We start from the raw sequence: 10,277 nt of genomic DNA on the forward strand, positions 1-10,277 counted from the left end.
TTTGCTAAATACCATTTTTTGTTAACATAAAGCAAGCTAAGCAAACAAAACAATTCACATTTAAAACGTTGTGTTTTTTGTTTCAATATCTTGACTTTAAAAATTATTACTGAGAGCAAAATTTCAGTGTAAAATTTGTTAATCAGTAAAATTAATGAACCAGTCAAGGGTCTGAATACTTTAAAAAGTCACTGAAAATTAGTAGGGCATATCATTGTATGATGCTATTTATGTTTATATGATGGTATACTCTGTATATTTACAGTGCCTTCACAAAGTATTCAGACCCCTTCATTTTTCACATTTAGTTATTCTCCAGCCGTATGTTAAAATGGTTTACATTATTTTTTCCCCAATGAAGCAACACTAATACCTCACCATGACAATGCAAATACAGAATTTTAGCAATGTTTGCAAATTTATTAAAATAAATCTGAAATATCCCATTGATAGAAGTATTCAAACACTTTACTCAGTACTTCATTGAAGCACCATAATAAAGACAACTAAAAGAAAAGAAAGGTCTTACTTGGTAGTTACAGGCACATCCTCCTGATGATGTGTTGTCACAGAAGAATGGCAGACTCAGAAATCTGGTGTACTGGTTTGCCTGAGGTGCCAATAGTGCAAAGCTAAATCAGAATCCCTCTTAAAGTTGATGATACCCTAGTGGCATGGAGCTTCAGTGGACCAGGGATAGCCAGAGGCTGGCCTTGTGGTGGACAACTGTGCAGAGAGCCAAGCAAGACAGGGCCATGGATGAGCAGCCGCTCCCTTTGCCTCTTCTACACCATACGTCCATGGAGAACCCAGTATTAAATCATTCATACTTGACCTGATTCTGGGTCCACAGCCCAAAGCAAGCACAAGGAGAAAGTACAAGCGTCATACAAATGGCAGCCCAAATGAGAATGGGACTAAGAACTGTGAGGTTGCATCACCACACTCTGGACCACTGTGCTGCTTTCAGGGGTAGATGTGACCAGTGCTGTTAGTGTTGGTTCTTATTTCCCTTGACCATGAATTATAAAAAAGGATAAGTAAATTAATAATACATGCAGTCCTCTCCATGATATTTGGGACAAAGACACATTTTCTTTGATTTACCTCTCTCTGTTCCACAGTTTAAAATTACAAATCAAACAATTCAGATGTGATTAAAGTGCACATTGCAGACTTTCATTTAAGGGGATTTGCGGAGATGTATTTTGGTCACACCTTGTAGAAACAACAACACTTTCTATGTGGTTCCCCCACTTCAGGACACCACAATATTTGATACAATTGGTGTCACGGGTGTTTGTGATTCCCAAGGTGGGTTTCATTGCTTCATAAAACAGCAAGGTTTGCTTCTCCCCTTTGGAGTCTGCAGTTGCCATTGTTTAACTCAAGGACAACAGCTGTGCCAATGAAAATCAAAAAAAGTCATTATGAGGGTGAAAAACAAGAATAAAATCATTAGAGGTATCAGTAAAACCTTAGGGTGACCAAAATCAACTGTCTGGAATATCATTAAGAAGACAGAATTCACTGGTGATCTCAGTAATCACAAAGGGACTGGTAGGTTAAGGAAGACCAAAACTGTGATGATAGAAGAATCCTCACTATGGCAAAGAAAAAGCCCCAGACACCTGTCTAACAGAATAGAAACAGTCAATGTGTGTGTGTCAGAGACAACTATCAGGAGAAGACTTCATGAGCAGAAATGCAGAGGACACACTGCATGATGCAAACCACAAAACAGGCTGGCCAGATTACAGTTTGAGAAAATAGACTTATAAGATACTGCAGAATTCTAGAGAAAGGCCTTGTGGACGGATGAGACAAAGATGAACCTGCAACAGAGTGGTAGAAAGAGCAAAGTGTGGAGGCATAAAGGAACTGCCCAAGATCCAAAGTAGATCACCTCATCTGTTAAACATAGTGGTAGGGTGTCATGGCTTGGGCATGTATGGCTGCCACGGGTCCTGGCACAATTTTCTTCATTGATCTTGGAACTGCTGACGGCAGTGGCACAATGAATTCTGAGGAGTGTAGAAACATCTGATCTGTTCAAGTTCCAGTAAATGCTTCATACTGCAACAAGATAATGATCCAAGCATACTGTTAAGGCAACACGAGAGCTTTTCAAAGTTAAAACATGAAAAATTCTTGAATAGCCAAGCAAGTCATGTGATTTAAATCAATTGAGCAGGCTTTCTATATGCTGAAGACAAAGCTTAAGGGGTCAAGCCCCAAAAACAAGCAGGAACTGAAGATGACTGGATTTGGAGGCTTGGCAGAGCAACACCAGAGAAGATCCTCAGTACCTGCTGATGTCAATAAATTGCAGACTTCTAGCAGTCATTGCATGCAAGGGATATGCAACAAAGTACTGAATATGACAGCTTTAACAGACCTGCCATTGCTGTTTCCCAAACATTACGGTGCCCTGAAATGAGGGAGCCATTAAAAAAAGTGATGTAATTTCTACATACTGTGAATTTCCCATTGGGATTAATAAAGTAAGTATCTATCTATCTATCTATCTATCTATCTATCTATCTATCTATCTATCTATCTATCTATCTATCTGTTACAGAAATAACCCTAACCCTAACCCTAACCCTTAAATGACAGTCTGCAATGTGCACTTTATTCCCATCTGAATTGTTTGATTTGTAATTTTAAACTGTGGAGCAGAGAGGTAAATCAAGGAGAAATGTGTCTTTGGCCCAAACAGTATGGAGGGCACTGTATTTTAAGTCAAACAATCCCCCCTCACATTTCAGAAAATCATAATTTGAAGGATAATCTACGTATAGAGAAGGTCTTTCTCAGAATTCCAGACTAATGAATCACATCACCTTGGTTGTTCGTGCCCGGCTCTGGCCGCCTAAGGTGCCTGAAGTTGACCCCTCTGGACATTAACCCCTCAGCCCGCCGCCTGTCAGTCTAAAGGACTACCTCGAGGTTACTGTTGCTGGTAGCAACGTGTTTACTGACAGGAGGCTGTGAAGCCTGGGTGCGTAAGGATATGAAGCGGTCATGTGATGTTTGTCAAGCCGGCCGGCTGCCTGAAAGCTGAGATGAATGTGGCTTTTTTTCTTTTCAGCTGTAAAAACAGTAGCCCGTCTTCTCGTGCCGGATGGGGGCTCGGTGAAAAAAAGGATGTAGAGAGACTGCAGTGTGAGTGCGTGAGTATGTGCACGTGTTCACACACCAAAGCCAGCAGCAGAAAAATTTGGAGATTGGACATGAAGAGCTGGAGACATGGGACGCTATCTAGGTGGAAATGTGTAAAAGTCTCCTCTTTTTACCTGGTGACCCTTCAGTTTGCACTCCTTTCTAGTTTTTATGGTTGTTCTTCCCTTTAAGCCACTTGTTCTGCACAAGCATTTTAAAAGAATGATCAGGTTTGGCTAAGCAGACAATACCATCTAATGGGACAGTGCCAGAGCCATAAATCCCTGCTCTATAAGCTGATTTTTAAGAAAAGGTGAAGCAAATGAATAACAAAAGATTCCTCCCCTGGCCATTTCACTTTGGAGTTGACAGATACTGCTGCTTGCCAGTACTGCTTGGCATGTTTTTTCAAGTGTCTGGACAGCCTTCCCCCTGCTGACAGACTCCATTCCAACAGGTCTCGGCATTCCAGGCCCATGTTTGCCAGCATGACGCATGCAACCAGAGGGATGCGCTTGAGTTACTTTTGTCTAGAATCCAGCTTGAGGAGGTCTCTTCCTGAATGGGGAAGGGTGCAGGCCTAAAGTGGGTAGTTTGGTGATGTGGCAGCTTTATAATGGAAGTTCAATAAAGAAAAATTATGCAAAATATCTGGAGTAGGCAAAGCTGGCTAGGCGGCCACACTTACACATGCTGGCCATACAATGACCCTTGGCCCAGCAATGGTAACCTTCCCTAAACAAACACATACTATTTATAATACATTTAATGGTCTCCATGTTTCTGCTGGCCCTGTGCCCCCAAACTGTGCCCCCCGTCATCATTGGCTTACACAGACAGCCAAACTCTGTGGAATTTAAAACCAGCCAGGATGAGGAAGTCTGCATGGCACAGCTCACAAACCAGAAATGAAAGCAAGAGCACAACTGTGCAGGGTACACATTACGTTGTGGCATTTGAGACAGCTCAGCCCTGGCCAATTTGACCTTACATTCGGGGTGATGCACACCTTGTCCCAAAGTAAAGTCCAATCCTCAAAGCTTGACTATGATTTACTTTTCAGTCTATGAGCTATTCTCAATAAAATTCAAATAAGTGCATGGCAATCTTGAATAGACCACAAAATTCCTTAAAGGAATACTCAACCCATAAATAATGATATTTGTACTTACTTACCTCTGTTATTTGCAATTGTGGATGAAAAAAAAATTATGTTTTAATAGAGGAAGTGCATAACAAAGATTCTAACAGAATGGTGACCAATGCTGGTGTACAACGGCAAACAATTCCTTTAATAGTCCTCACGCATAAAGTGGAACTGAAATGGAAATGAAGGTTGCAACAAAAATATCTTAAAATGTAACTTTGTTTTTAAACTCTAGAACATAAATAATAAATTTTCATTATTTCAGAGTACCCTGAGTTTTGAATATTTCTCCGATACGTCACAGAACCATCATTTTGGATTTGAATCTTTGTCTTTGACCCATTTACACGTTCCTCCAAAGCTATACAGATCCGAAACAGCAGACAGGACTCCTTTCTGCTCTCTGCGGGAGTAGCTCTGCTACAGCCGCCCTTAAGAAGGCTGCTCACATTCTGAAGGAGAGCCAATGGAGTCAGGCCCGTTGAAGATCAGAACTGTTGTTATGCTGAGGCGTCACCTGCTGTATGGTAGCACTCGGGTCCTCATTTGAGGTGGCCCATCCAGGTAAGCACGTGGAATGTTTTGTCTGTTTGGCATGATGATCGTCTTCCTCTGCTGTCAGAGGAGCTTTGTAAACTCTGCATTTCAGTGGTGGCACTCTCTGAGGTATGCAGACCTGGGACTGGCTATATCTCTGTAGGTAGGTACACTTTTTATTGGTTTGGTTGCTCTGATGGCTGTCATACTCAGGGAGTAGTTGTTGCTGTGGCTCCTCCTGATGGTGTCCGATGTCACTCCTTTCAGCAAGTGTGTTATAAGACTCAGATTAAGGCACTCTCTGAGTACCTTATCTGTTGTCTCAGTGTATGCTCCAACCACGATGATTGATGTCTCCATGAAGGAGACAATTTATTCACAGCTTCACTCAGTGGTTGATGGATGCCTTCAAGGAGTTTTGGAAGTTTTTCCTTGTCTTCTTAGAGAGTCAAGGCCGGCGTGCTGTCAAGAGACAGGGCCTGTTAAAGCCCATTGTGTTGCTTCTTGTGTGATTTTGGGCTATACAAAAATAAATTGTATTGTATTGTATTGTAAGTTGACACTTCCCTGGTTATGGGTGACTTCAATGTGACCACTGGCACTGACAGGGCTGGCTATGAAGATTGTATTGATCCCAATGGGTCTGGCGACCATGATGAAAGTGGCTCCATGTTCTTTGACTTTGCAAAAAGTCAGGGGATGTGGATCATTGGATCCTGGTTCCAGCATACTTAGCTGCATCATTGGATTTGGTACTCCAATACTGGTGGTGCGGTGAAGGAGATCGATCACATCATATTGGGCAGACACTGGGGACTCTGACAAAACTACAGAAACTACAGTCTACAGAAGTGCCTAGTTTGTGAATTCTGACCATACTTGTTGTTGCTACTCTGAAGATCCAACTTAGGTCCAGTAGGCTACCACCTAGGAGAATGAGGCTGGACCTGGCCAGACTCCAAGATCAGGCTGTTTCTAATGCATTTGCATGCAGTTTGTGTGAGGAACTTGCACACTTGGGTGTGACTGCTTATCCTAATATGATATGGGATACTTTCCATGACAAAACCCTGAAGGTTGCTGAGGTTTGTGTTGCTGTTGCCAGTGTTACTAGAAGGAGGTGTTTCATCTCACAGAACACCCTGGAAATCATCGAGAGGAGTTGCAGCACACAGCTTGATGGCAACGGCATCCTGTACTGGGAACTGAGAAGGCTCTGTGGGCAGATAGAGGAATCTGTGACCAAGTGACACACCATCTATGGTTTAGCGACCCACATCCTCCCGATAGAGCAACAGAAGCATTATGCACATTCAAATCTGTTGCTTGGAGAGTTGCAGTCTGGACAGGTGATGGAACGGTCCTTACAGATGACAGGGCAAATGTGACTTGCTGGGCTGGCTACTTTGAGCAGCCGTTCAAAGCTGATCTTCCAGCTAGGAGGTTGGACATCTCTGAGTCCACGGTTCTTGAGGCTGATTCTCCAATTTGCTGTGAACCATCCAATCTCATTGAGATTGCACAGGTGGTCAGCCAGCTGATGGTAGGGAAGGCTGCAGGAATCTATGGTTTCCATGGTGAACTTCTCCAAGTTGGTGGTAAGGCGGTCCTTGCATTGCAAGTAATCTTTGCTTCCATTTTAGAGACGGGCGTCATCTTAACTGACTGGTAAACAGGACTTATCATCTCTATCTGGAAAGGGAAGGGTGATTGCCTGGATTGCAGTAACTGCAGGAGGATAACACTGCTTTCGGTGCCAGGTACTGTCCTTGCTAGGGTCATAGAATCACCTGCTCATCTACCAGCGACCAGAGCAGTGCGGTTTTATGCCTAAGAAGTCTACCATCAACTGCATCCTGGCACTGAAGTTTCTCATGGAGTGCAAATGCAAATATCGGCAGAGTTTCTTTGCAGCCTTTTTGTATAACTTTTGACTCAGTTGATAGAGCTGCCCTGTGGGACATTATGAGACTTCGCAGAATTCCCCCAAAGTTGCTGGATGTCATGGCAGGTCTGTGAGTGGTGTTTCTGGGTTTCATTAGGTGTGTGTTTTTGCTCCTACTCTGCTCAATCCTTGGGGTGTTGGGCAGGGTTGTAAGGTCCAGTGGCTGTGGGTTATCTTTTGGTGAAGAACGATTCACTGATCTCGACTTTGACAATGATGTTGTGATCTTTGCTGAGTCATAGGAGGCTGTGATCTGGGCTCTTGAGTGACTAAGCAAGGAGTCTAAGTGTCTGGGCTTGTGAGTATCCTGGATTAAAACCAAGATCTAAGCCTTTAATGGCCTCTTGGGCACAGCCATCAATGTGTCTGTCTGCAGTGATAATGTCAACATCATCAAGAGGTTTACTTACCTCGGCAGTGACATTCATGTCTCTGGTGAGTCTTCCTATGAAGTCAGTAGATGAATTACAACATGGAAGGGTCATGAGGTCGATGGAAAGGGGTGTGTGACATTCCCCAATATCTTTGCAAAAGGACAAAGGTCCAAGTGGTTAGAGTCCCGATGCTTCCTGTTTTGCTATATGGTTGAGAGACATGGATGCTATCCAGCCATCTGAGATGAAGATTGGACTCCTTTGGTACTGTGTTTCTTTGGAGAATCTTTGGCAGATGCTCACTGAGTCCAGAATGAGGCACATTACCTGCATTGTGATGGAGTGTCAGTCACAGCAGTGCGGCCATGTGGCACAATTCTCTGAGGATGATCTGGCTCGCAGGATTCTCATTGTTGAGGACCAGACCAGCTGGACCAGGTCAAGGAGATGCCTACATAACACCTAGCTGTGGCAGAAAGAGGGTCATTTCTGATGGGTGGAACTGAACTGCATGCCTGACCTGGGGGGTTGCCAACCAGGATCCCAAGCTGTTTTGTCATGTGGTGTGTATGATAATGCATTGTATCAGTGCATGCTTCCCAACCTGACCTGACCTGACCAAAGCCTGCATGAGTTTTCCATTGGGTACTCCAGATTTCTTCCCATATCTCCAGAAACATGTTTTATAAGCTAATCCATCCATCCATCCATTATCCAACCCGCTATATCCTAATTTCAGGGTCACGGGGGTCTGCTGGAGCCAATCCCAGCCAACACAGGGCATAAGGCAGGAAACAAACCCCGAGCAGGGCGTCACCTATAAGCTAATGGGTTATTCCAAATCCAAACTGGACTTAGGTAGGTGTTCACATGAGAGAGCCATGTGATGGACAAGTACACTCTCAAGGATTGTGTCCTGCTTCACACCCAGTGCTGCCTGGATAGGCTGTCATCCCAAGTGACCCTAAATCAGATTAAGTGGATTTGAAAGTGTTACACACAACTGCTAATGTACACACAGACTAGATTCCACGGGTGCACAGCAGTATGGATTTACATGCACACGTGTGTTCTGTACGTGGTTGGGTCCTAGGATTACCCTATTTCTCTTTATATTCTTTATTACATAGACATTAACACAATGCCCCAAATCCCATACCATAGTCCTTATATGTTACCTTTTATATCTAGAACCCAAGGTACTCAGAGTATCATAACAGGCAGAAGAAAAAGTTACACATTTATCCATACATACTGTAGATTAAATTAATATTTTCAATTGTGTCCAGAAACGAGGAAAGTAAAAATGTGGGTGTGACAGTAATACCTTTGCAACCATTTCATCATCCGTCCATATGCTTACTAGCATTATAACTTGAAAATGAAAGTCAGAAAAAAGTTATGAGGAATGACCAGGAGAAGAGACAAGGTCAAAAAGTATAGCAAAGGTCAAAACTACTGTAGAGATCAAAGACAGAAACAACAATACCAGAAGTGCTGACACAAAATCAGAATCAAAGTATAGAACAAAAGTCTCCCAAAATTAAAAACACCTGTTGGAAAAACAAAACAGCATCCAAAATAATGTTATAAAGGTTTAAATAAGGTCTTCAAATGAAAAACATGTCAGAAACATGTTCTCTGGGTCAGGAAAGCCCAGAAAGGATGTATATTAGAATTTTAAAGACTCAGGAAAACCCCAAAAAATTAAATATAACAGTGAGCTACAACAACAGGTGGCTGACTGTCGTATTAATTTCTGGTCTGGCTTGGTCTTTGATCCAGCATACAACCTGTATGGTGCCAGGCAGCATGGCCTGTCTGAATATGGTCACTGAGAGACAGAGAGACTGTCTCCTCAGGATTGAAAATAGCAAAGAGAGAGCATCTTTGTTGCCCCTGTCTTTATGTTAGTCTGGCTACCTTGATGTACCTCCCAGACCAATGGGTAATAATAGTGTAAGAAAGTGTCATACTTCATTCCAGTCACATTTCAACAAAACTCAGTCCCATTCCATCCCCAGTCAGATGGCCCTTCATCTCAGTCGGCTGTATTCCCCCAGGCTAGATGGCCAGTCAGTTTCTACTTTTCTTGCAAAGGTGTTATCTGATAACTAGACTGGCTTAAACAGAAAAATATAAAGTCAGCTTTACACACAAAGACAATATACAAAATTATTCATCATCCTAGATATTACCATTTTTTCTTCTCTACTTTGCCATGTCACTACATACCTGCTCAAGCTCACCAAGACTTACACACTGTGAAAGTGAGACAGATAACAATAGATTTGTTACCCTTGTCTTTGCCCCCCAAACCATTAGAGGACACTGGGGGTTAGATTTGCAGGAGTGATGAAGAGGCCCTCCCCAGTCACACTCAATGAAACCCAAGATTGCTAATCAGAAGGCGATTCTATTTTTCAAAATAAATAAACACAGAAAGGGTAAAGCGAAAATTCAAAAAAGCCATGAAATTCAAACAAATGCTTGACAAAGCATTAACATCCAATCTCAGATAAATTAAAACTAAAAATGGCAATCCTTCAAATGTCACATCTATGACATCATCACACTGTCCCGTCGAACTGAGGGAAACATAATCTAGGTAATGAACAATGCAAAATCCACAAAGTACCGGCACTTGTTGCTCATAAAAAAGGAAGATAACATAAAAACAAATTCAATTTTTAATAAAGCCTTCAGGTGAAAAACAAACTGCAGCAATTACTTGGGTCTGAAAGACCCTCAAGAGACAACCAGAAGACCCTGATCACTTCAGAAAAATCCACAAAGAAATTAAAGCAAAATCCAATCATAATACAAGCTTAATTATTGAATTAATTATGTAATTACTCATCGTTTAGGTTTTTATTTTTTCAACCCCTATGTGTTTATTGGGCATTTGCTTGTTAATAAAACCCTTTTCCTTTGTTACTTTTGCTTTTGTGGTTGTCATTTGGGTTCTGGGGCAATGCATGAGTGCCCCTTACAGTCCACAGCCACCATGTCAGCACGATGGCTTGCACTCAGAATCACACCTGTACTGAAGTGCACTGGACCACTAAAACGTTCACACGTAACTGAGTACAGCCTGATGGCTGAACAG

The sequence above is a fragment of the Erpetoichthys calabaricus genome, chromosome 12 (genome assembly GCF_900747795.2).
Source record: "Erpetoichthys calabaricus chromosome 12, fErpCal1.3, whole genome shotgun sequence".
NCBI lineage: Eukaryota > Metazoa > Chordata > Cladistia > Polypteriformes > Polypteridae > Erpetoichthys > Erpetoichthys calabaricus.